Consider the following 27,299-nt stretch of genomic DNA (forward strand, 5'->3'; position numbering starts at 1 on the left):
TGAGACTATTCAATTTCTTCTGAAGAAATGCATAACTAGTTACAGGGGCAAGTCTGATAATTCTCTATTATTTTCTGAGGATAAGAAAATTAAAAGTGCTCCAGATGCTTTAAGTGTAATATTCCATCTACTATAAATTGACTTTAGAATGCTTTCCTTACACGAGGTTAGGGCATGAGTGCTCATTAAGGACTATATACATTCATGGCTTGAGAATTCATCAGAAAACCAATTAAACTCAAAGAAAGTCTACAAAAAAAAATATTGTAAGCTGACTTTTTTCTCTCACTCAGCAGTCCTTTGCCACCTTTCACATCAGATATTACTATTTTAAAATGTGGATTTTATTATTCGGGTACAGTCAGGACAACAGATCTGGTGGCAATTGCCATTGAAGAGATAGTTTGCTTCTCACAGTTCCCAAGAGGAGGCACTTGCCATGCCATGCAGGGCCACATGGAGGAACATTGGAGTCAGGCAGGAGGCAGAAGGAGCAGGAAGAAGCAGTGGTAGGAGCCTTTATTGTGGTTTCCACAGGAAAGACAAGGCAGGGTGAGCAGGTTTGGGACTGGCAAGTTTGAATAATTTCAGTAGGCTCTGGGGTATAAGGGCTGTCCCTAGATGTTTATTTCCTGGCTCTGGGGTGATTAGGACAGAAAGAAAGTGACATGAGATCTGGACAAAAGAGAGGGTTGATAGTATAGGCTTTGGATTGGCTGATTTGCATGTGAAAGGCACACCTGCATGCTAGTCCATTCCTATCGCTATAAATTGGCTAGCCCTAGGAATGTCATTCTCTTCCATGTCAAAGCATCAGAAAATTAAAAGCATCATCACTGCATTCACAATGAAAGAAAGAAAATGGTTCTAGAATAGAATGAAAGAAGAAAGAGGAAAGTGAGAAAGAAATGGAAAGTAACAAAGAGAGTGAATGAAGAAAGGAAAAGGAAAGGGGTAACTAAAGAAAAGGACACAAAAAAAATCAAGAGAAAAGAATGGAGAAAACAAAGAAAAACTGTTTCCTTTGGACTATTTTTTTTTACATCTTTATTGGAGTATAATTGCAATACAATGGTGTGTTAGTTTCTGCTTCATAACAAAGTGAATCAGTTATAAATATAGATATGTTCCCATATCTCTTCCCTCTTGCATCTCCCTCCCTCCCACCCTCCCTATCCCACCCCTCCAGGCAGTCACAAAGCACCGAGCTGATCTCCCTGTGCTATGCGGCTGCTTCCCACTAGCTATCTACCTTACGTTTGGTAGTATATATATGTGCATGCATCTCTCTCGCTTTGTCACAGCTTACCCTTCCCGCTCCCCATATCCTCAAGTCCATTCTCTAGTAGGTCTGTGTCTTTATTCCTGTCTTACCGCTAGGTTCTCATGACATTTTTTTTTCTTAAATTCCATATATATGTGTTAGCATACGGTATTTGTCTTTCTCTTTCTGACTTACTTCACTCTGTATGACAGACTCTAGGTCTATCCACCTCATTACAAATAGCTCAATTTCATTTCTTTTTACGGCTGAGTAATATTCCATTGTATATATGTGCCACATCTTCTTTACCCATTCATCCGATGATGGAAACTTAGGTTGTTTCCATCTCCTGGCTATTGTAAATAGAGCGGCAATGAACATTGTGGTACATGACTCTTTTTGAATTATGGTTTTCTCAGGGTATATGCTCAGTAGTGGGATTGCTGGGTCATATGGTAGTTCTATTTGTAGTTTTTTAAGGAACCTCCATACTGTTCTCCATAGTGGCTGTACCAATTCACATTCCCACCAGCAGTGCAAGAGTGTTCCCTTTTCTCCACACCCTCTCCAGGATTTATTGTTTCTAGATTTTTTGGTGATGGCCATTCTGACTGGTGTGAGATGATATCTCATTGTAGTTTTGATTTGCATTTCTCTAATAATTAATTATGTTGAGCATTCTTTCATGTGTTTGTTGGCAGTCTGTAAAGTTTCTTTGGAGAAATCTCTATTTAGGTCTTCTGCCCATTTTTGGATTGGGTTGTTTGTTTTTTTGTTACTGAGGTGCATGAGCTGCTTGTAAATTTTGGAAATTAATCCTTTGTCAGTTGCTTCATTTGCAAATATTTTCTCCCATTCTGAGGGTTGTCTTTTCATCTTGTTTATGGTTTCCTTTGCTGTGCAAAAGCTTTGAAGTTTCATTAGGTCCCATTTGTTTATTTTTGGTTTTATTTCCATTCCTCTAGGAAGTGGGTCAAAAATGATCTTGCTGTGATTTATGTCATAGAGTGTTCTGCCTATGTTTTCCTCTAAGAGTTTGATAGTTTCTGGCCTTACACTTAGGTCTTTAATCCATTTTGAGCTTATTTTTGTGTATGGTGTTAGGGAGTCATATAATCTCATACTTTTATGTTTCCCTGTCCAGTTTTCCCAGCACCACTTATTGAAGAGGCTGTCCTTTCTCCACTGTACATTCCTGCCTCCTTTATCAAAGATAAGGTGACCATATGTACATGGGTTTATCTCTGGGCTTTCTATCCTGTTCCATTTGTCTATCTTTCTGTTTTTGTGCCAGTACCATACTGTCTTGATTACTGTACCTCTGTAGTATAGTTTGAAGTCAGGGAGCCTTATTCCTCCAGCTTCGTTTTTCGTTCTCAAGATTGCTTTGGCTATTCGGGGTCTTTTGTGTTTCCATACAAATTGCAAAATTTTTTGTTCTAGTTCTGTGAAAAATGCCAGTGGTAGTTTGATAGGGATTGAATTGAATTTCTAGATTGCTTTGGGTAGTAGAGTCATTTTCACAATGTTGATTCTTCCAATCCAAGAACATGATATATCTCTGCATCTATTTGTATCATCTTTAATTTCTTTCATCAGTGTCTTATAATTTTCTGCATGCAGGTCTTTTGTCTCCTTAGGTAGGTTTATTCCTAGATATTTTATTCTTTTTGTTGCAGTGGTAAATGGGAGTGTTTTCTTGATTTCACGTTCAGATTTTTCATCATTAGTGTATAGGAATGCCAGAGATTTCTGTGCATTAGTTTTGTATCCTGCTACTTTACCAAATTCATTGATTAGCTCTAGTACTTTTCTGGTAGCCTCTTTAGGATTCTCTATGTATAGTATCATATCATCTGCAAACAGTGACAGCTTTACTTCTTCTTTTCCAATTTGGATTCATTTTATTTCCTTTTCTTCTCTGATTGCTGTGGCTAAAACTTCCAAAACTATGTTGAATAAGAGTGGTGAGGTTGGGAAACCTTGTCTTGTTCCTTATCTTAGTGGAAATGCTTTCAGTTTTTCACCATTGGGAATGATGTTGGCTGTGGGTTTGTCATATATGGCCTTTATTATGTTAAGGAATGTTCCCTCTATGCCTACTTTCTGCAGTGTTTTTAATCATAAATGGGTGTTGAATTTTGTCAAAAGATTTCTCTGCATCTATTGAGATGATCATATGGTTTTTCTCCTTCAATTTGTTAATATGGTGTATCATGTTGATTGATTTACGTATATTGAAGAATCCTTGCATTCCTGGGATGAACCCCACTTGATCATGGTGTATGATCCTTTAATGTGCTGTTGGATTCTGTTTGCTAGTATTTTGTTGGGGATTTTTGCATCTGTGTTCATCAATGATATTGGCCTGTAGTTTTCTTTCTTTTTGACATTCTTGTCTGGTTTTGGTATCAAGGTGATGGTGGCTTTGTAGAATGAGTTTGGGAGTGTTCCTCCCTCTGCTATATTTTGGAAGAGTTTGAGAAGGATAGGTGTTAGCTGTTCTCTAAATGTTTGATAGAATTCGCCTGTGAAGCCATCTGGTCCTGGGCTTTTCTTTGTTGGAAGATTTTTAATCACAGTTTCAATTTCAGTGCTCGTGATTGGTCTGTTCATATTTTCTATTTCTTCCTGGTTCAGTCTTGGCAGGTTGTGCATTTCTAAGAATTTGTCCATTTCTTCCAGGTTGTCCATTTTATTGGCATAGAGCTGATTGTAGTGATCTTTTGTATTTCTGCGGTGTCCATTGTTACTTCTCCTTTTTCATTTCTAATTCTATTGATTTGAGTCTTCTCCCGTTTTTTCTTGATGAGTCTGGCTAATAGTTTATCAATTTTGTTTATCTTCTCAAAGAACCAGCTTTTAGTTTTATTGATCTTTGCTATTGTTTCCTTCATTTCTTTTTCATTTATTTCTGATCCGTTTTTCATGATTTCTTTCCTTCTGCTAACTTTGGCGTTTTTTGTTCTTCTTTCTCTAATTGCTTTAGGTGCAAGGTTAGGTTATTTGCGATGTTTCCTGTTTCTTAAGGTAGGATTGTATTGCTATAAACTTCCCTCTTAGAACTGCTTTTGCTGCATCCCATAGGTTTTGGGTCGTCATGCCTCCATTGTCTTTTGTTTCCAGGTATTTTTTTATTTCCTCTTTGATTTCTTCAGTGATCACCTCGTTATCAAGTAGTGTATTGTTTAGCCTCCATGTGTTTGTATTTTTTACAGATCTTTTCCTGTAATTGATATCTAGTCTCATAGTGTTGTGATCGGTAAAGATACTTGATACAATTTCAATTTTCTTAAATTTACCAAGGCTTGATTTGTGACCCAAGAATGATCTATCCTGGAGAATGTTCCATGAGCACTTGAGAAAAATGTGTATTCTGTTGTTTTGGGATGGAATGTCCTATAAATATCAATTAAGTCCATCTTGTTTAATGTATCATTTAAAGCTTGTGTTTCTTTATTTATTTTCATTTTGGATGATCTGTCCATGGGTGAAAGTGGGGTGTTAAAGTCCCCTACTATGAATGTGTTACTGTCGATTTCCCCTTTTATGGCTGTTAGTATTTGCCTTATGTATTGAGGTGCTCCTATGTTGGGTGCATAAATATTTACAATTGTTATATCTTCTTCTTGGATTGATCCCTTGATCATTATGTAGTGTCCTTCTTTGTCTCTTGTAATAGTCTTTATTTTAAAGTCTATTTTGTCTTATATGAGAATTGCTACTCCAGCTTTCTTTTGGTTTCCATTTGCATGGAATATCTTTTTCCATCCTCTAACTTTCAGTCTGTATGTGTCTCAAGGTCTGAAGTGGGTCTCTTGTAGACAGCATATATATGGGTCTTGTTTTTGTATCCATTCAGCCAATCTGTGTCTTTTGGTGGGAGCATTTAGTCTATTTACATTTAAGGTAATTACAAATATGTATATTCCTATTCCCATTTTCTTAATTGTTTTGGGTTCGTTATTGTACTAAATCTTAAGTTGGGATGATTTTAATAAGATATTGTAATAACTGTTTTAAAAGTTGTTTTAACTACTTTTATTTCTGTGTGGACTGACTCAATTATGTGAAGAAAAATGTAGCTAAGTAGATTTGAGACAACTGAATGACTACATAATTCATAAAATTACATTGAAATATACTGAATGGATTTCATTTTAGGATTTTGCATAATTTATTTTTGTAAATTGTGTATGCTTGAATGATTTCTTCCTTAAATGAATAATGGAGATTTCTGGTAGTCAAGAATTGAGAACTTGACAGGTGTTTGAGAGAGAAGCTAGAACTCTTGTTTCTGATAAAATATGGAGAAATTATTTTAAAAATATATATTTTTTGTTACTGTTTTTATTTTTTCCTTTTTCTTCTCTTGTTGCACCAAGATTATTTACATTAGCTTGAATAAACACCATTTAATGACTGTATATATTCTAGGTTTTACAGGTGTCACAATTTTCTTTTGAGATCACCTTGGGTTTTGACTCCTATTGAAACTTTTGCCACTACATGAAAACCTTCCAGTGTACTTGCTTTTTCTCATTTATTACTAATCTGATATTTCTAAACATTTCTCATGTGCCTGAGAGAATGAATATACAATGGAGAATACATGACAATTGAACTTGGACCTGTAAAGCAAACAGCCCAAGAAGACAAACCACAATCTCTGAAGCATTCAGCACAGAACAGTCAGGACTTGGTCAATGACTGCCAGATTCCCTAATTTTTGTTCCTCAGGACCAACGAGAGAGAGCCAAGTACAGTCCCCAAACCAATCACATAGGAAGATAGGATGTTCCATTTCTAGGTAGCCTGCCACTAGCCTTCTATGCCATCAACCCCCAATCAGAGCACAGCATAAGCCTTCTCTATTTCCTTTTACTATAAAGCTTTCCCACTCCCCTCCCTGACTTAGAGTCTTTGCCAAGGCAGATGATGGTAGTTGACTCCCTTGGCCAGCAAGCTCTGAGTAAATAGTCTTTGAATGGTCTTCACTATTTCCACATGCTTTTTCTTTTCCTGAGACTAATTTGTTTTTCTCTCACTAGTCTTCATAATTCTTACTTATACTAAGGTGAATGATGTTGTCTTTCTTTAGTACTAGGTATTTCTTGAAAAATGGAATGATATTATACCAGGCAGGGAGGAACACAGGTAAAAATGTGACTGGAGGTAGGTGGATTTTTTCCCCCTTTAAATATCTTACAATTTTATTTGGAAGTTATTCCTCAATAAAGCTGAAAAAAAGGCAAAAAATACCATATAAAAATAAAATACATATTGTTTAAATATTACAATTGTGTACAACACCTTTACTCAAAGAAAGAACATAAAAAGCATAAGAATTTGCTGTCAGGGCTTTGAGACTTTTTACAATTATTTGTTCTTATGGACTTTTGACATACACTTTCTAACACTTACTCAATGATAAAATCTTTTCCTTCTCGTAGTACCAAAATATGTTTTCAAAACATTTTTGGGGTAGTATAAAAAATATGGGATTACATATCAAAGGTCCTGAATTTAAAAGTTTTCCCATTTACAAATCTATTTAACCTGTGGCAATTCATTTAACTGCTCTAAGTTTCCAGTATTTTAATCTGCTAATGAAACTAACATTGCTTTCTTGGTATAGATCACATTTAAAGAACAATGAAAAGTGTTTTGTAAACAGTTAAATGACTCACAAATATGCCCCCTTCCTTTTTTTTTTTTTTACTTAAAATTTTTTAATTGTGGTAAAGTACACATAAGATTTATCATCTTAACAATTTTTAACTGTACAGTTCAACAGTGTTAAGTATATTCACATTGTTTTGCAACCAATCTCCAGAATTCTTTTCATCTTGCAAAACTAAAACTCTATACCCATTAAGCAACAACTCATACCATATCATTTCTAAGGATATTTGTAAATTAATATGTGATAAAGGCTGTAAGGTGAAAGGATGTTGTCCTGACTGTAGATTCAGGATTCACTCTGAAGGACAATTTTGATGGGCATGGAACAACTTCACCCTGCTCCGTAAAATGGCTCAATTCTGGCTTCATTTACCATTTATTCATTTTGACAACTGTTGTCTCACATTTTTCTTATCCTATTCCACTTCAGCCAAAATGACATTTCCAAAACTGAAGTGAGAGCATATATTTCTCAGTTTGAAATCCTTGGGTGGCTTCCTGGTATTCTGAGAATAAGAGCAAAATCTTTAATATGCCCTATTAGACCTTGCAAGCTCGAATTAGCTTATATCTTTGGTTTCATCTTCTAATAATTTCTGTTATATACTGGTTCCGCCTTACTGAATTTCGGTTCCTGGGGAGGGTTCATCTGTTTTCATAGGTCCTTCTTTTGTATATATACATACTATGAAAGCTTTTTGCCAGCCCCCTTCACTTAGGGTCATTTCCAGAAAGCTTGAGAGAAGGTTTAGAGCATTTCATGAGATCTACTTGAGATCATCTTGTAATAACAAGTTTCCACTATTCTATGTTATATTACCAGTTGGGTCCAGAAAAGCAAATACAACTTTCATGGAGTGAGGTGTTAATGGAGTACAGAGAGACATTGAATTACAATGTTTACATCTATCAATGGCAACAAGAATGAAAATAGCACCTAAATAACTTTACATTAGAACATAGACCAAGAACTCGAACTCTATTAGAATTACAGTGGCTACATGTCAGTGGTACTGTTGTAAAATGCTAGGTATATAGGTGTCAGCTGAGGAAAACATTTTTAGGTACAACAGAAAAACGACCAATTGTTTAACTCACTCTCTGGTTTAGAGATTTGACCTTTTCATGTTAATAAGTATTCCTGAAGCCAAGAGTTTTTAATGGTGAATAATGCCATTTATTTTGTAATTCCCTTTTCTAAGTATGGATGATAAACCAAACCAAAGCAAACGATACTAAAGTATTTTCATAAAGTGTAATACACAGGTTGAAATCGAGGTTACTGTTTACCAACCTGTGACATGGAAGGCAAGTTTTTTTTTTTCACATAAAAGAGAGAGTGGTATGAAGTATTAATACCATGAGAAAGGTAAAGTATTTCTTTATACTCTGGAAAACCAGCTGTGCTGAAGCTTAGCAACAATCTTAAAATAGAATGGAATGTGTGGAAATCTGGTTATTGTTGTCAACTGTTTTTTTACGTTCTTCACTATGATTTTCTTATTGAGGACATATCCACTGCAAAATAATCATGTGCTGCTTGTCAGAACAATTTAAAGTCATGGAGATACAGAGGCAGACAGAAGAGAGTCAGGAATATTTTCTTCAGGCAACTAGCTATAACTTTTTGATTTATATTAACAGACTTGGTGGCCAGTTACCATGGTGGTTAAACCACATCCAGAATTTTGACAGATTCCTGGAAAGTGAAACCATATTGTTCTAATTAAACATAAAAAGATGAAACTGGTAGGCTTTTAAGTACTTTATCATTTATGTATTAATGCACAGTAATTAATTATTGACCTTTGAAATAAAGAAACTAGAGGTGATTTTTCTTCAATAAATTATTATTTCAATTCAAGGAATAAAAATTACAAAATTGGGCAGGAAATGACAATATTTACAATAGTTATGATTCATTTTTGTCAATTCTAGTGATTTTTTGGTTGATAGTATATACTTACCTTTAAAGAGTTAGCTATTTTGTTGTGATTTCCCATAGTCTATCAAGAGATTAGTAATTTCAAGGCTTTAGACATAAAAATCCACCATTAAATAATTTGGTTTTGAGAGAATAACTGATTCAAAAGTCAAGTCCATGTTACTCAATATGGTGGACAAATTTCTCCCAGAAGCCCCAGCCCATACGTCCCTCACCCTTTATACCCCAGAAACAACAAAGTGCTATCATTTTATGCCCATATTTTATGCTTCTTGAATCTAAATTTCTCTTGATAATCTCATCTGTGTTTGAGTTTCTTACTGCCTTCTCATTACATCACTGAGAATAAATTGGGATTGAAAATAGTATCAGCAAAGTAAATGAAAAAAACATGTAAAATACATTAACAATTGTATAATTCCTCACAATATCAAAAATTTAGAGTAAAATTAAAACATAATGAAATAAAATTTATGCTTTGTGTGATGCACAGAAACTAAACTTCTCTGAAATCTCCTAATTTGTAAAATAGCATAATGTCACTGAACTTGAAGGGCTATTTTAAGATTAAAAGAGAAAGTATGTGAGTAAAATCCACTGTTTGTTATATTATAAAGCTTGGAGTTATCCTGGATTTGTCACATTTTTTTCAACCCTACCTCTTATCTATCAACAAAGCAAATTGATTATGGTTTCAAAACATATCTTTGAAATTACCACTTCTCAACACCTGTACCAACATTCCTTTTGTCAAATGAACAGCCAATGCAAATGACTCCTACCTACATGCTTTGTATTCAGTCTTGCCCCCTACACCACTCTCCAAGATCCTTTAAAATAAAGCTGGTTTACATCATTATACTTTTAAAATATCTAAAATGTTTCCTTTTCAACCTTAAAATAAAAAGTAGTCTAGTTGTACTTTGTAAGACTACATTGTTAGGCCCCTGGCTCACTAGCTAATCTCTCAAAAAAAAAAAAAAAAACAAAAATCAAAAAACACAAAACCAAAGCCGAAAACCAGCCAAACAAAAAAATAACAGAAATAACACTAACCTCAGGTCTTTTTTCATTGTTACCTCTGAATGGAACATTCTGTTCAGATATTCCAGTGGTATATTTCATCATTTCATTGGGTCTTTATATAAATATTACCTCATCAAGAGTTCTTTGATTATCCAAACTAAAAAGTATGCCCTCTTAATTTTTAATTTTATTTCCATTATTTGTTTTCATAATGTCACTTAATGCAACCTGACATTAGGTTATCTATCAATCTATTTATTTACTTACAGTTTTTTCCACCCCCAGTATCTAGGCTCCAGGAAGGCATTTAAACTTGTTTTTGTTTTCTAATTAATCACCAGCATCTGGCATATACTAAAGGCTCAATAAGTACCTATTTAATTAATAGAAAAACAGATGAATTAATGAATAGAATATAGCTAGGATGTGCTATTATAACAAAAAACCCCACCTCATATACATTACCACATATATTCTTTCAAATAATAATGTGAGGTGGGCATTCATTATATTCCAGGTTTTATACATAAAAAGTGAGAACAAGAAATCTTAAATTACTTGCTCACTACCTTGTATCAAATAGCTTTTCTAAATTTAGCTTTTTGTTTTTTAGTCTGTAGAAAAACATCTTTTCTTAACAGGGATACCAGTTTCCTCCAGAGAAATAAAGGTAAAGCAGGAGCTAGTCAATGATTCTCAGATCAGGCTGTACATTAAAATTATCTGAGGCAATTAAAACAAAAACTATTGAGTGTTAAACAGGATTATAAGACAACTAAATCAGAAAATCTAAGAGTAGGGTGTGGGCATTTACCTGGTTTATATGCAGTGAACATAGGCGTGCATATATCTTTTTTGCATTAGTATTTTTGTTTCCTTTGGATAAATACCAAGAAGTGGAATTGCTGGATCATATGATAGTCCTTTTTTTTAAATGTTTTGAGGAAACTCCATAATGCTTTTTATAGTGTTAAACAAATTTACATTCCCATCAATAGTGCACAAAAGTTCTCTTAACATCCTCACCAACTCTTGTTATATACCTTGTCTTCTTGATAGCTATTCTAACAAATGTGAGGTTTTAGTTTTGGTTATAATAGACCTTTCATTTACTTGGATGTATTTATTCCTAGGTATTTTTATGCTGTTGTAAATGGGACATTTTCTTTATTTCTTTTTCAGATGTTTTATTATTAATATGTAGAAATGCAACTAATTGTTACATGTTGATCTTATATCCTGCAACTTTACTGAATTTGGTGATTAGATCCAACAGTTTTTTGGTGGAGTGTTTGGGATTTTCTATTAAAAAAATGATATCATCCGTAAAAGAGTAAACAGTTTTACTTTTTCCTTTCTAATTTGGATGCCTTTTATTTCTTTGTCTTGCCTAACTATTCCAGCTAGGACTTCCAGTACTATAGTGTATTGTATAAGAGTGATAATAATGGGCATCCTTATATTTTTCCTGATCTTAAAGGAAAAGATTTCAATTTTTCAATATTTAATATAAGGTTAGCTGTGGGTTTGTTGTCCATGGCCTTTATTATTTTGAAGTTTGTTCTTTCTATACCCAAACTGTTGAGGGTTTTCTTCATGAAAGAATGTTGTATTTTGTCAAATGCTTTCTCTACAACTATTGAGATGATCATATGATTTTTATCTTTCATTCTATTAATGTAATGTATTACAGTTATTGATTTGTGTACATTGAACCTTCCTTTCATCTCAGGGAAAAATCCACTTGGTTACTGTACATAATCATTTTAATGTGGTCTTAAATTTGGTTTGCCAATATTTTGTTGAAAAATTTTACATTTATATTCATTAGGGGTATTGATTTATAGTTTTCTTTCTGTGTTTCTTTTGATCTTATGTATTTCTTTAGTACCAGCTGGAATGTCTCCCCTTTCATTTCTTATTTTAGATTTTCACTCCTTTCTTCTTAGTCTAGCTAAAGGTTTGTCGATTTCATCTTTTCAGAAAACTAGTTTTTAGTTTCACTGATTTTTTTTTTCTTGTCTCTATTTCTTTGTTTCCAGCCTGATATTTATTATTTCTTTCTTCTGCCAAATTTGTGCTTAATTTGTTCTTCTTTTTCTAGTTGCTTGTGGGGTGTAAAGTTAAGTTGTTTATTTGAGATCTTTCCACCCTCTTAATATATGGATTTGTCACTATAGACTTTCCTCTCAGAATTATGTTTGCGGCATCCTATAGGTTTTGATATGTTGTGTCCATTTTCATTTGTTTTGCAACATTTAAGAATTTCTCTTTTGATTTCTTCTTTGACCCATATGTTGTTCAGAAGTGTTGTTTAGTTTCCATACATTACAGATTTTCTAGCTTTTCTCTTGTTGATTTCTAGTTTCATAACTTTGTGGTCAGAAAGGATAGTTGGTATAATTTCAGTCTTAAATTTGCTAAGACTTGTTTTGTGTCCTATCACTTGATCTATCCTGGAGAATGTTCTGAGTGCATTGAAAAGAGTGTATATTCTGCTGCTGTCACATGGAATGTTCTGTAGTTGTCTATTAAGTCCATTTAGTTTAAAGTATGTTTCAATTCCAATGTTTCCTTGTTGATTTTCTGACTGGATGATCTATATCCATTGGTGAAAGTAGGGGTACTGAACTCCCCTACTATTATTGTAATGTCTATTTCTCCCTTCAGATTTGTTAGTATTTGCTTGATATATTTAGGTGCTTCAATTTTGGATGCATACATATTTACAATGATTTTTATATCTTCTTGATGCATTTTTCAATATATAATGACTTCTTGGTCTCTTATTACCATTTTTGGCTTAAAGTCTATTTTGTCTGGTATATGTTTGGCTATCCCTGTTTTCTTTTGGTTTCCACTTGTGTGGAATATCATCTTCCACTCCTTTACTTTGAACCTATTGTGTCTTTAAAGCTGAAATGAGTCTCTTGTACACAGCATATAGTTGGGTCTTATTTTTTTAATCCATCCAGGCACTCTGTGCCTTTTGATTGGTGAATTCAATTCATTTACATTGAGTGATTATTGATATGTAGGGACTTACTAAAATGATCTTATTAATCATTTGCTGGTTGTTTTGTATTTCCACTGTTTCTTTTTCCCTCCGTCTCTGTCTACTTTTGTAAATTGGTTATTTTCCATGGTGATATGCTCTGTTTCCACTTTCTTTGTCTTTTGTAGATTTACTCTCCTTTTTTGCTATGTGGTTAACTTAAAGATTATATAAATCATCTTTCAGATAAAACAGTCCATTTTAGGCTGATAGCAACTTATCTTCAAAACCTCTAAAGGCTCCCCCCTTTACTATTCCTTTTTTTTTTTTTTTTTTTTGTGGTACACAGGCCTCTCACTGTTGTGGCCTCTCCCATTGCGGATCACAGGCTCCGGACGCGCAGGCTCAGCAGCCATGGCTCACAGGTCCAACTGCTCTGCGGCATGTGGGATCTTCCTGGACCGGGGCACGAACCTGCGTCCCCTGCATCAGCAGGTGGACTCTTAACCACTGCACCACCAGGGAAGCCCTACTATTCCCTTTTATGTTACTGATGTTACAATTTACCTATTTTTAATGTCATGTATTGGTTAACAATTTATAGTATCTATAGTTATTTTTACTACTCTTTTCCTTTAAGTTTTTACTGTAGTTGAGTGGTTAACTCTCATTCTAAAAGAGAGTTACTGTTTTCTAAATCTGACAGTCTATTTTTTACCTTTACAACTGTATTGAACACTTTCATGTTTTCATGTCACTGATTAGCATCATTTCATTTCCTCCTGAAGAGCTCCTTTCAGCTTTTCTCTCAAGACAGGTGTAGCATTGGTAAACTCCCTCAGCTTTTGTTTTTCTGGGAAAGCCTTTATTTCTTTTTTATATCTAAAAGATAACTTTTCTGGATAAAGCATTCTTGGCTGGTAAATTTTTTCTTTCAATACTTTGAATACATCATTACACCTTTTTCCTAGCCTGTAGAATTTCTGCTGAGAAATTGCTGATACCCTAGTGGAGGTTGCTTTGTAGGTTACTTTCTATTTTCTATGGCTGCCTTTAAGATTCTTTCTTTATTATTGATTTTTGACAGTTTCATTATAATGTGTCTTGGAGAAGGTCTTTATGTATTTAGATAATAGTGTATTCTGTTAGCTTCATGAATGTGTATGTCCAAGTCCCGCCCCAAGTATGGGTAGTTCTCAGCTATTATTTCTTTATACATATATTCACCTTATCCCTCTCTTCTCTTTCTGGAACCCCAATTATTTGATTATTTGCCTTTCTGATCATAATCTGACAGCTCTCTAGGTTTTCTTCACTCTTTTAAAATCTTGGTTCCCTCTCTTCTATTATTTCTATATTCTAATCTCCAAGTCATTTGTTCTTTCCTCCATGTGATTTGCCCTGATACAGATGTTCTCTATAGCATTCTTCATCTCATTTGTTGAATTCTTCAACTCCAGAATTCCTATTTGGTATTTTTGTTTTGTTTTTTATATATAATTTCAGTCTCTTAGGTAAAGAACTCCTTCTGTTCATTGCTTTTATTCCTGATATCATTGAATTGTTTTTCTGAGTTTTCTTATAGTGTGTTGAATTTCTTCATAACAGCTATTTTAAATTTTTTACTGGTTAGTTCACAATATTCTGTGCACTTCAGTTTGGTTGCTGGAGAATTATTATTTTCTTTTTGTGATACCATTTTCCCTTGGTTTTTCATATTGTTTGTTCCTATGTGCTTCTGCTTTTACATTTGAAGTAGCACATATCTTCTTAACTAAACTTTTCTCTTTTGTATTCAAGAATTCAGTGCTATAGTTTAATTTTGCTGTTCTCCCTTGTCCACCAAACTTGGCTTATTTCCTGAGCAAGGTCCCTGTCTATCAGAGCTTACTCTCATGGGCACACTCGGTATCATGCACAAGAAGCCAGCAGCAGAGTGGAGGGAGGTGTGGGTTTAGCACTCACGGCTTAGGGGGTGCTCAGGAATCCAGTGGGAGATGCTCTAATGGGGCATTCCTAGAGGTTTGTGGGTGGACTTCCTGTTGAAGTCCTGAAGTAGACAGCAGGAACCATGTTTCTTTAATGCCCTTTGATATTCTTATCTGTCTCCTTCCTTTTCTCCTCCTTTCCCCCAGTCATGGAGGTTGTTCCTCAGAAATCAGGGTGGTTCTGGGGAGAAACAGCTTTCTCCAGCCACAGCCCGTGCAACTGGGGTAGCCAGAGTGACTCATCACTTTCACTTTTCACCTACTATGTGGGAAAGGTCTCTGCTTTCCACCTCCCCTGTGGGAAAGGTCGCTACTGCCACTGCCAAACATCTAAGCCCTTTGAAGTGTCACCCTAGGGATGGGGGCGACTCTGGTAAGTTCCTCTTCTTCCTCTGCATCCAAACTCTCTCTATCCAGTTCCAGTGGTATGCTGGAATCTCCCCTCAGGCAGGTTGCACTTCTACAGTTTGTCTCTCATCTGTGAGTATCTGTTCAAGTTTGCTCTCTCCAGGTATTTTTCTGATCATGGTGAGTGGGGATGGGGTAGGTTCACTGAGTTTTATGGATCCAAAGCCCCTTCTGAAGCCTTGTTTGTTTACTTTTGGATGCATAGATACGCAAGACTATTACTTGATCCCTTGCTTTAAGGTATGAGGCACTTTTGTTCAGTTATGAATATCTCTAATTGTTTAAAAAAATGGGGGGAGAGAAAATAAGAATGACTTAAAGCTCCACAATGCTGACATCACTCTTCCTGAGGTGTCATGATTAACAGTCTCACTTTGGTGATGTTGTCATCACACTTCTGGCCTGTGAACAGTATTGATGAAGCAAGGCTGAAAGCAGTATTTTGAAAAATCATGGATTCCAAACCAGAGGCTGAAAGCCTATATTTATATAAATATAAATTTACTTTTAAATTTATTTTTAAATTTAAAATATAAAATTAAAATTTAGACTTCCCTTTAGACTGAGCCTAAAGAGAAGATCTAATGTTTTTAGGAAAATTAAAAAAAAAAAAAAAAAAAAAGGTTCATGCAAATGGTCATGAACCTGGTACTGGAAATTTTCAGCTGCTATAGCCAGAAACTAGAAATATAGAGAACAGCACTTTCAGAATTCTGTGAAAATTATTACATAACCAAAATATCAATCAATATTTCCATAGTCAAAAACTGTAAATATTAACTAACAAGTTAAAATAATTTTATCCTATAAATATATAAATATTTATATATTTATATTGTTCAGTTACAAGTGCCTATCCTGAATAGTTTGCGTTAGAAAGAAGAGAATTCTAAGTACAAAGAAAAAAAGAGAAAAAAATAGATATTGTGATCTCTACTTAAGAGATGATGTCTAAACATCTTTCTGAGGTCTGACTTAAAAGCAGTGTTGTGTTTGTTTCTGTGTTTGTGGGTAGGCTAGTAAATGGATGTTTAAATCAACAGTGAATTGAGTATTTAAAATAAAGGTAAAGGAGTTGAAAGAAAAGACTATTCAGGTTAAAATGAGAAACACATAAGATAAATGAAAATGGAAAGTTGAAAGGAACAAAGTCAATAAGAAAACAAATATTCATGCCCAAAGCAGCAGGGTCAACATTAGTATCTGATAAAGTATTTGAGAAGGAAAGAAATATGCAATAAGAAAAGGGTTATTTTACAGGAATAAGTAGAATTGTCCATACTGAAGATATTACAGTATCCAGTATACTGGATAACATAACAAAATATATAAAGTGAAAACACTTAAAAATACAGAAGAGAAATGACAGATATATAATAACAGTAAGACCTTGACCACCACCATCCCTGCAACATAAAATGCATAGACAAAAAATAAAAAATTATAGTTTAAAAATATATCTAGTAAGCTTTAGTTAAGCGTGACTTGGCTGTCTGACATGGGAGTTATTCTACTGCAACTTTGCATTGTTTCACATTCTTGTCAACTCTTGTTATTGTCAACCTTTAATTTTAGTCATTTGGAAGTATCTATAGGAGTAGCACATTGAAGTTTTTCTTTGCATTTCCCTCATGATTGATGACACTGAACACTATATGATTATTACCTATTTAGATACACTTTTTAAAAGTTCTTGTTCAATTATTTCATCCATTTTTAATTTGGTGTTTCTCTTATCTTGCTGATTTGTAAGAGTTCTTTATGTATTCTCAGATATGAGTTATTTGAAAAAAAAACATACAAATTAAAGGAACTGGCTTCCCTGGTGGTGCAGTGGTTAGGAGTCTGCCTGCCAATGCAGGGGACATGGGTTTGAGCCCTGGTCGAGGAATATCCCACATGCCACGGAGCAACTAAACTTGCGAGCCACAACTGCTGAGCCTGTGCTCTGGAGCCCGCGGGCCACAACTACTGACACCCACGTGCCTAGAGCCTGTGCTCCGCAACAAGAGAAGCCACCGCAGTGAGAAGCCCGCGCAGTGCAACAAAAAGTAGCCCCCACTTGTCACAATTAGAGAAAGCCTGCGCACAGCAACAAAGACCCAACACAGCCAAAAATAAATAAAATAAATTAATTTAAAAAAATAAAATGAATTGTAAGTTTAAAATAAATAAATAAATAAAAAATAAAGGAATCAAGAGGAAAAACAGACAATAAGAGAAGAGAATTTCAAAATCTGAATAATCCATGTGAAGAGATGAAGCGTTAGATATTCACCCATAAAATAATTGCAAGCTGATATAAAATAGAATTACAACAGGTAAGAACAATTTGAAAAAAAAAGTAATAGTGAAAATTAAGCATTTATTAGTAGCTTTGAACAAAGATTCAAGGAAGTTCTAGAAAAGAGAATTAAAATGCAATAGGAAAAATAGAAATAAATGCAGGAAAAGATACAAAAATTAAATGACAAATTCAAGATGTTAAAGATTCAAATTTAGATAAAAAGATTCAAATTTTAAGAGTTCTAGGAAGTGAAGTTATAGAAAATTGGTGATACATTACACATTGCAGGAGACTGGGCCTAAAGAGAAGATCTAATGATTTTAGGAAATTTTTTAAAAAAATGGTTCATGCAAATGATCATGAACCTGTTACTGGAAATTGTCAGCTGCTATAGCTAGAAACTAGAAATATAGAGAGCAGCATTTTCAGAATTCTGTGAAAAATATTACATAACCAAAATATCAATCAATATTTCCATAGTCAAAAAATGTAAATATTAACTAACAATTTAAAACAATTTTATCCTATATTTATATGAATATTTATATACAGACATTTGAGGAATGTTGGGAGGAGTAGTGAGAGGAAGACGTTTTTAAGAGAGCTAAATCATCATCTGTCATAAAGGAAGCAAATGAAGTTTTAAAATTAAGCAACATCATCATATTGTTTAAATTATGGAGTTGAGGCACTAGGAACAGCTAAGAGTTGAAAATGGTTGTTGAACTGAGTAGGGCTAGGGTCCAGGGAAATTATTTTTTATTATAATCTCTTTAGGTCAAAATGATGTAAAGATATATACATATATGTATAGTATTACTTATTAATTTAAAACTATCAATATTTTCAATAAATTCCTAAGTGTTACGTTATAACTTTATAATTCCACTAAAAATAATGTGCATGCATATATATATATGTATATATATATATATATTTTGTGGGAAAATCAGCCACCAAAATATCAATAGGGAAATATTTATTAGACCCTTGATATAGCAGGTTCTTATTAACTTGAAGGTATTTGCACATTTTTGTAGCTAAATCTGAGTAGAATTTTTACAAACAGTGACTGGTACCAGTGACCAAGACTGAGAAAATAGAAATGACTGATGGGAGTATTAATATTTGGAACATCATTCTGGTTAATATACTTTTGCAATACTTAAGGGAACTGGAAAGAGTGAAGAACGTGAGTAATTGAAGTCATTTCTTATATGAATCTGGAAGTTTGCAGAACTCACATAACTAGAGAGATTCCTTTGAGTTTGCTGTTATAAGGCGAGAAGTAGCACTAATTATTAGAAATAAGGGAGACTGTGAGGAGATAATATAATGATTTATGAGCTTTCTTTATAATTTGGTAGAAACATGACCCAAATGCAGAAACATTCATAGGCACTGGACAAATGAGATTTGGTCATTTTTTGTTACTGAAGAGTTAATTGGATAAACTTCAAGAAACTTCTCAGAAAATATCTGATGTTTGTAACATATCCCTGATCTATTCTGTAATTTTTAAAAAGTTTGTTATTTTAATGGAGGATTACTTTTTTTTTTTTTTTTTTTTTTTTTTTTTTTTTTGCTGTATGCGGGCCTCGCACTGTTGTGGCCTCTCCCATTGCAGAGCACAGGCTCTGGATGCACAGGCTCAGCGGCCATGGCTCACGGGCCTAGCCGCTCCATGGCATGTGGGATCTTCCTGGACCGGGGCACGAACCTGTGTCCCCTGCATCGGCAGGCGGACTCTCAACCACTGCGCCACCAGGGAAGCCCCAGGATTACTATTTTTTTCATTTCAATAAATTCAGTTCAGTAAATTAGATCCTTAAATATGTGCTTATATACTGGGAAGCAAATAGTTCTTTAATCAATGCAAACATTAACTCACTTCATTTCTTTTTTCCTTCCTTCCTATTAGTCACTATATTGAGCACCTATTAGATGGCAAGCATTGTGCTCGTGTTTTAAAATACACCAATACATATTACAGCAACACAGGGAGTTTCAGGAATATTCTGCAGATGAGGAAATTTATGTTCAGAGGTGTTAATTAAATTGCCCAATACCACAGTGCTAGCAAATGGAAAAGCATATCTTTCTAAATGCAAATGCAAATCTTCTCCATTACATCATGGTGTATTATTTTAAACACAAGTATTTTTTAATCTGCAAGTGTTCATTGAGTGTCTATTATCTGTCATGCTCTATTCTTGACACGAGAGAAATAAAACGCAGTCCCTTTTCTTATGATTCTTATAGTCTGGTGGAGAGAGTACTCACATAAATATTTTGGGGAGCATGTAAATTTGGCTTTGACCTTGGTATTTCTTTTTGGGAACGCTGTACAAGTAGAGAAAGTGATTTAAGAGCAGAATGCCATTACAAAATTTCATGAGAAAGAAAGCCCCACAATACCTATGATAAATAATCTTTAATTATGACATTAAAACAGTGGGTAAGAAGAGAATTTCTAAAATTAGAGAAAAATGGTGTCCTAAAATCATATTTTGTTTTCATTTATCAAACTTCAAAACAGATTCATCACAAATGATTTAATGATAGATCTTCTGATGATTTTAAGCCTATAGAGGCAAAAATTTTGAGCAAAGCCTTATTGAAATGACTGCAATAGAATAGCAAGCATTTTCTGTGGATGAATATCAAAGAAGTTTTAGTTTAACCCAAGCTGTAAATTCTAAGTAATAGAATTCTATCTATAAGACATATCGCTGAAACACTAGTTCTTGACTTATATTCTGCTGTGCATACCAACAAAAATGTTAGCAGTGTTACTGAATCAATGTTTTTCTTTTTTTATAATCACACATTTAGACATAAAGATACAACCATATGTATTTTTAAAATTTTTTACTGTGTTGAGTTAATGAAGAATTTAATCATTCTTCTGCTTTACTTTTTGAGAAATTTCTTGGTCTCACATAGCTAATGACTGAGTGGATCTGACTGATGTACTATTTATGGAATGGAAAATCAGTAAAGCAAATGTCTTATAACTGTGACTGACAATGAAACACAAATGTGGTGAAAGCTAAGAATGACATGTAAATAAGGAGATGATGGATTTTTTTTCACATCTTTCAGTTATATGTTAGAAAAGTAATTATAACACAGAAAAATGTAATAGAATTACTGCCCTTAGACAGGAAAATAGTGAGCTAATGTTATCACTGTACTTAATTCAAAAACATCTACATGACATAAAAGAGACGATGGAACTGCTTTGTCAGATATCAGATATTCAAACAAGATGGAATAGAAGCTATTACATTTTTAAAAAACATTGAATTAAAGAAAGATTTAACACTGCACTCTGCCAATAAGAATGCCAGCTTTCAAGACAGCTTGCTTGTAAAGAACATGGTTTATTTGTTAGAATTGGGTAAAAAAATAATCAAACTGGTGTGACTTGAGAGCAGAAGTACTTCTTACATCGTGCCTGCTATAAGGAGTCTCCCAACATTTTGCTTCACAGAAAGTGCTGCAATTAATGTGCATGAGATAAAAGTTGAGATGCAGGTGGAAATTTGGAGATTTGTCATATTGAAACCAAATTTCTCCATGGCTATATTTCAAGATCCAAGATTAAGGGAGATTTTATCTCAGGCAAGTAAGTGTAAAACAGCAACTAAGCAAAAATATTCCTGATAAAATATTATGTGAAGACATTTTTAAGTCTTCTGAAAATATGGAGAATCTTCTTCAAGCAGTGCAACAGTGCAAACCACTCTAATTTGAGCGATTGATTAGATGAAGTTACAGGAATTGAAGAGCTGATAAATCTTTACTTAGATGATGGAAAACTTTCAAACTTAGTGGCAATGTTACCATCAACAGCAGCCTATACTGCCAGTAGAGGCACACCCACTGACCCCATTTGGAAGTGAGTGGACAAATCGTTTTTTTCTAACTAAATGTTCAAACTATTAGAATTGGCTTTTAACAATTTTAGTAGTGAAAATGTAATCATAATTACCTTTTTGGAAATATATTCATATTTTTCTTCAAGTCCCAAAAGTTTATTCTATTATGGTATTAGATGGCTTCCCCTAATATTGATTTTAACATTCAATTATTTGGCTTTCAACCAAAGAGTGTATTGAGGGCAAATCTCTGATTAAAACGTGGTGTAATAATTTTAGCAATAGAGACTTTAGTGCAAAGTTTTCAGGTAGTAGATACAATAGGTAGTGGATTCTGTGGTAGAGCATCAAAATAAGCTCTACACAGTGTTTTATGATAGTATTTAGAAAGAAACAAAGAACCCAGGATGGTAACCAACTTGACAGAAAAAGCTAATATAATTGTAAATACAACTCTGGTGAAACTGTATTCCTTTTGGATAGTTATCACTATGTCTTCTATGTTGTCTGTAAAACCAATCAAATATATATTATAAAAATAAAATTCACATATGTAGTATAATATATGTAATATATTGCATCCAAATATTTACATGAATATTTGGTTTTACCATTAAAGGAAGCAGGACGGTTCCATTTGTGTCTGTTGTGAATAACCAAACATTGTACATTTACTTGCATATTCCAGAAAATACTAATATCTTTTATTCTTTTTAGGCTCAAATAAATAAGCTTGTTTCTCCTGTGATCCTTGGAATTTATGGGAATTGTCAGGGTATACAAATAAAATCTAGATAAAATGGTACTAATATATTTTCTCTTCATTAAGTTAAAGGAGAAGTTTCTATTTGCTGTCCTCTACAAGGTGGAGGACAGATTAAGGGAGGAAGAAAAGAAAGACAAATACGTTTTTGAGCAGTTAATTTTCAGTTCTAATCCCACAGCCATCTCTAGTGTGAAAACAGACAGGGAGAAGACTGGAAGTAGCAGGCTCCCCCATCACGCCATCCCAAGAAAGCTAAGTGAGCTTCTGCTCTTGGCTAGCCCAAGGTCCTCTTCAGGCACTAGTGACATTGGTGAAACCATGTAAAGATCAATTATGTCCTTTGCTACTTAAAGTCACTTCACAATGCTCAGAAGGAGAAATAACTTGCATGGATCTAACCCAGTTCTTTCATTGTGAGGATTTACATTAATATTTTGTATATAGCCCAATTTGTTTTCCTCTTGACCTGAGATTTTGAATACAATAAAATTCTTTCCAAACCCTTCCAGACTTCATACAAAGTAGAGTCAATTGGAACACTAAAGTAAGCTCCATTTCTAACTCTTCTTTACTAATTTGTATGTGATTATTCTTTAGCAGTGAGAGAGAGACAGGACCCCATAATTAGGGCTTCTGGGAGTGAGCGATCCAGTATTTGGTTAAACTCCCACTGTGTTCTTGATTTGCTTCACTTTTGTGGTCACAAGAATGTAATTGTTTTACAGTTCCCCTCCCCTTTTATTTTGGCTATTTTTCTCAAGGTCTTGTGAACTCTATGTGTTTCCAGAATGCACTGACTCCTCACATTATATTTCTAATAACCAAACTCTGATAGCTTGCCCTCCAGCAAAACAATAGATTTCTAGGTTGTCACCACTACCTATTCTACACTAATATATAAAGAGATTTGCAGAATCTCTCTGTATATCAATGAGACCAGTAACCCCCTGTAACAAGACGTGCTTCATTAGAAATCATTCTCCTTATCCATTATGCATATTTTATTAAGAAACAAAATTTTTGTGGTAAATTAAAACAGATAATAAATAGCAGTAATAAATAAGTTACTCTAGACTTCCCAAATGGTTTATCATATTATTTTGTTTCCTCATTTCTAAAGCTCTCCCTCCCCACATATAATCTATATTTTGTCTCCTTTCAAGCATGTTAAGATGACTTAACATGAAACAAACTAATGTATTGATATTTAGCCAACAAAGGCCTCCATTGTTTAGAACAGATTTTTGAAAAAGGAAGCAATGGTGCATTAGTTCAAATGCAAAAGTTTTATCATCAAAAAGTGTGATATTTAATTTAAAAATATACACTATTCCAAAAGGCCTCTACAGCATGAATGCTTTTCTCTAAATCACTGTGCCATTGTTTTCCAGACAGCCTGGCCTGAGGTAATTAGTTTTGCTTCTCTTTGTGAAATCCATTGAGAGCAGGTCAGTGGATAATGAATGTGAATCAGAAAATCTTCAGCACATTCATTTTTAAACAATTCTCCACAATGACTAGTTGTTTTGGTGTGGTGGTCCCCACTGAACAAGAGCAGCACAGTGGGCCAGCATGCCTGACGGGGCTCCCCAGAGCTGGATGATGTGAAATCAGTTTTCAGCAGGTTGTTTTAATATTTCAGCTTTTTCTCTAGTTAGGCACACATAGACATTTTCTCTTCATTAATTTAATTTAAATCTTATGGAAACAAGATGAGATTGAAATCAAGTAATTTAAGAAGTTTTTTGGAAACATAACTCCTTGCAATCATTTGGGGACCAGGAGACTTGAATATTGCATTTAAATTGAACAGTATGGAAAATGGTCTTAAGGGGAAAATGAGGGAGTAAAGTGGGTTATGTGGCACGATTCATGCCTTAAAATAATATTAATTTTATTTATGGGCTCCTTTGAGTGAAAAGAGTAGTAAAGATCATTTACAAAAACACTCCATAGTGATTTGGTTATTTTCTCAAAATAATTTTCAGGATTTCTTAGGAGGAATCTTTCATACAAAGCAAATATGAGAAATTTTAGATGATCTACAAATGCTGATGATTTCAGAAATTTTAGTGTAATTGTATTATATTAATTTCAATAATTATAGTTAAGTAACTAGTAACTTATATTTTGTTTGTGGCTACTTATGAGAAACACTTTATTTATTTTTCACTTAAAGTAGTTGATTTAAAATATTCTGTTAGTTTCAGGTGTACAGCAAAGTGATTCAGATATACATATATAGATATACAATTTTTCAGATTTTCCATTATAGGTTATTAGATATTGAATATTGTTCTCTGTGTTATACAGTAAATCCTTATTGCTTATCATTTTATGTATAGTAAAATTGTATGTGTTGTAACTCCTAATTTTTCCCTCCCCTGCCCTTTCCCCTTTGGTAGCCATAAGGTTGTTTTCTATGTCTGTGAGTCTGTTTCTGTCTGTTTCTCTCTTGTAAATAAGTTCATATGTATCATTTTTTAGATCCCACGTATAAGTGATATATATTTGTCTTTGTCTAACTTACTTCACTCAGTATGATAATCTCTAGGTCCATCCATGTTCCTGGAAATGGCAATATTTCATTCTTTTTTTATGGCTGAGTAACATTCCATTGTATGTGTGTGTGTGTGTATCACATCTTTTTTTTTTTTTTCTGTATGCGGACCTCTCACTGTTGTGGCCTCTCCCGTTGCGGAGCACAGGCTCCGGACGCACAGGCCCAGTGGCCATGGCTTACGGGCCCAGCCACTCCGTGGCATGTGGGATCCTCCCGGACCGGGGCATGAACCCGTGTCCCCTGCACCAGCAGGCGGTCTCAACCACTGCGCCACCAGGGAAGCCCTATCACATCTTTTTTATCCCATTCATCTGTCAGTGGACACTTAGGTTGCTTCTATATCTTGGCTGTTGTAAATAGTGCTTCTGTGAACATTGGGGTGCATGTATCTTTCAAATTAGAGTTTTCATCTTTTCCAGATATATGCCCAGGAGTGTGACTGCTGGATCATATGGTAGTTCTATTTTTAGTTTTTTAAGGAACATTCATCTGTTTTCCATAGTGGTTTTACCAATTTACGTTCCCACCATACACTGTAAGAAAGTTCCCTTTTCTCCACACCTCTCCAGCATTTATTATTTGTAGACTTTTTGATGATAGCTATTCTGACCAGTGTGAGGTGACATCTCAATATGGTTTTGACTTGCATTTCTCTAATAATTAATGATGTTGAGCATCTTTTCATGTGTGTGTTGGCCATCTGTACGTTTTCTTTAGAGAAATGTCTATTTTTTAAAAAAATATTAACTTGTATGAGCTGTTTGTATATTTTGGAAATTAAGCCCTTGTTGGTTGCATCATTTGCAAATATTTTCTTCCATTATGTAAGCTGTCATTTCCTTTTGTTGATGGCTTCCTTTGCTGTGCAAAAGTTTTTAAGTTTGATTAGGTTTATTTTTGCTTTTACCTCTTTTGCCTTGGGAGCTTTATCTAAGAAAGTATTGCTACAATTTATGTCAGAGAATGTTTTGCCTATATTCTTTACTAGGAGTTTTGTGGTGTCATGTCTTATATTTAGGTCTTTAAGACGTTTGAGTTTATTTTTATATACAATGTGAGGGAGTATTCAAATTTAACTGATTTATATGGAGCAGTCAGCTTTCCCAGCAACACTTGCTGAAGAAACTGTCTTTTCTCCGTTGTGTATACTTGCCTCCTTTGTCAAAGATTAATTAACCATAGGTGTGTGGGTTTATTTCTGGGCTCTCTATTCTGTTCCATTGATCTATATGTCTGTTTTTGTGCTAACACCATGCTGTTTTGATTACTGTAGCTTTGCAGTATTATCCGAAATCTGGGAGGGTTATGACTGCAGGTTTGTTCTTTTTTCCCCAGGATTGCTTTGGCAATTCTAGGTCTTTTATGGTTCCATATAAATTTTAGGATTATTTATTCTCGTTCTGTGAAAAATGTCATGGGTAATTTGATAGGGATCACATTAAATCTGTAGATTGCTTTGGGTAGTATAACCATTTTAACAACATTAATTCTTCCAATCCAAGAGTATGGTATATCCTTCAATTTGTTTGAATCATCTTCAGTTTCCTTTGTCATTATTTTATAGTTCTCAGCATACATATCTTTCACCTCCTTGGTTAGGCTTATTCCTAGGTAATATTTTTTCGATGCTATTTTAAATGGGATTTATTTTTTTTTTACTTTCTCTGATGTTTCATTGTTAGTGTAAGGAAATGCAACACACTTCTGTATATTAATCTTGGGTCTTGCTACCTTGCTGAATTTGTTTATTTCTTCTAATAGTTTTTGTGTAGAGTCTTTAGGGTTTTCTATATAAAGTATCATGTCATCTGCATACAATGATAAATTTACCTCTTCCATTCTTAATGGGAAACATTTTAAATAAGGAAATTAATAAATGTAAATAGTATAAGTAATAAATAATAATTAACTTTCTGATTTTAGGAAGCCAAAAGAAACATATTAAATACTCCCATTTTACTATATCCGTGTTTACGTTTTAGAATTATGTGATGGCAAGGCATTTTTTTTTCAAAATGGGGTTTCCCATTCTCTTTCTTGCCTCCATCCTAACTCAGGAGTGTGGCTATGGGAGGCATTTCGTGATCTAGGTAAAGACGGTTTGCAGGCGAGGGTCTATCAGTGCAGGAATTGAGATTGGACCTGGTGAGGGAAGCTTGGTATTTATGCCAATTACTAATGCCAGGAGATTGTTTGGAGGCTGGCATGCCTAAATTTGCTTCCAGGTGAAGACAACATCTATGCTGAGGAAGCTATTACCCACAATAGATACATCCAATGACATGAATCATGGACAAAGAGTAATAATATCTATGCCCCCAGATTCTCATCGAAGGTGTATTAGTCAGCCAACTGAGCAATACCAAAGAGAGTCTGAAGGGTATAAGCTTATCCCTAGACAGTATGGAAACTCTGAAATTATGATTTAGCAGATGTAGTTTGGAACTTAGGGAGCTTCATTTAAAACATTTACTTTTAATTTTAGAAA

At 34.2% G+C, this 27,299-nt stretch overlaps 1 long non-coding RNA gene across 1 annotated transcript in view; it reads left to right on the forward strand.

The window, feature by feature from the left end:
• The window catches only part of LOC132519332 (uncharacterized), a 106,109-nt gene that overhangs the window by 637 nt on the left and 78,173 nt on the right, over positions 1–27,299 (forward strand). The window lies entirely within an intron of this gene.

This window comes from Lagenorhynchus albirostris, chromosome 4 (assembly GCF_949774975.1).
Source record: "Lagenorhynchus albirostris chromosome 4, mLagAlb1.1, whole genome shotgun sequence".
Lineage (NCBI taxonomy): Eukaryota > Metazoa > Chordata > Mammalia > Artiodactyla > Delphinidae > Lagenorhynchus > Lagenorhynchus albirostris.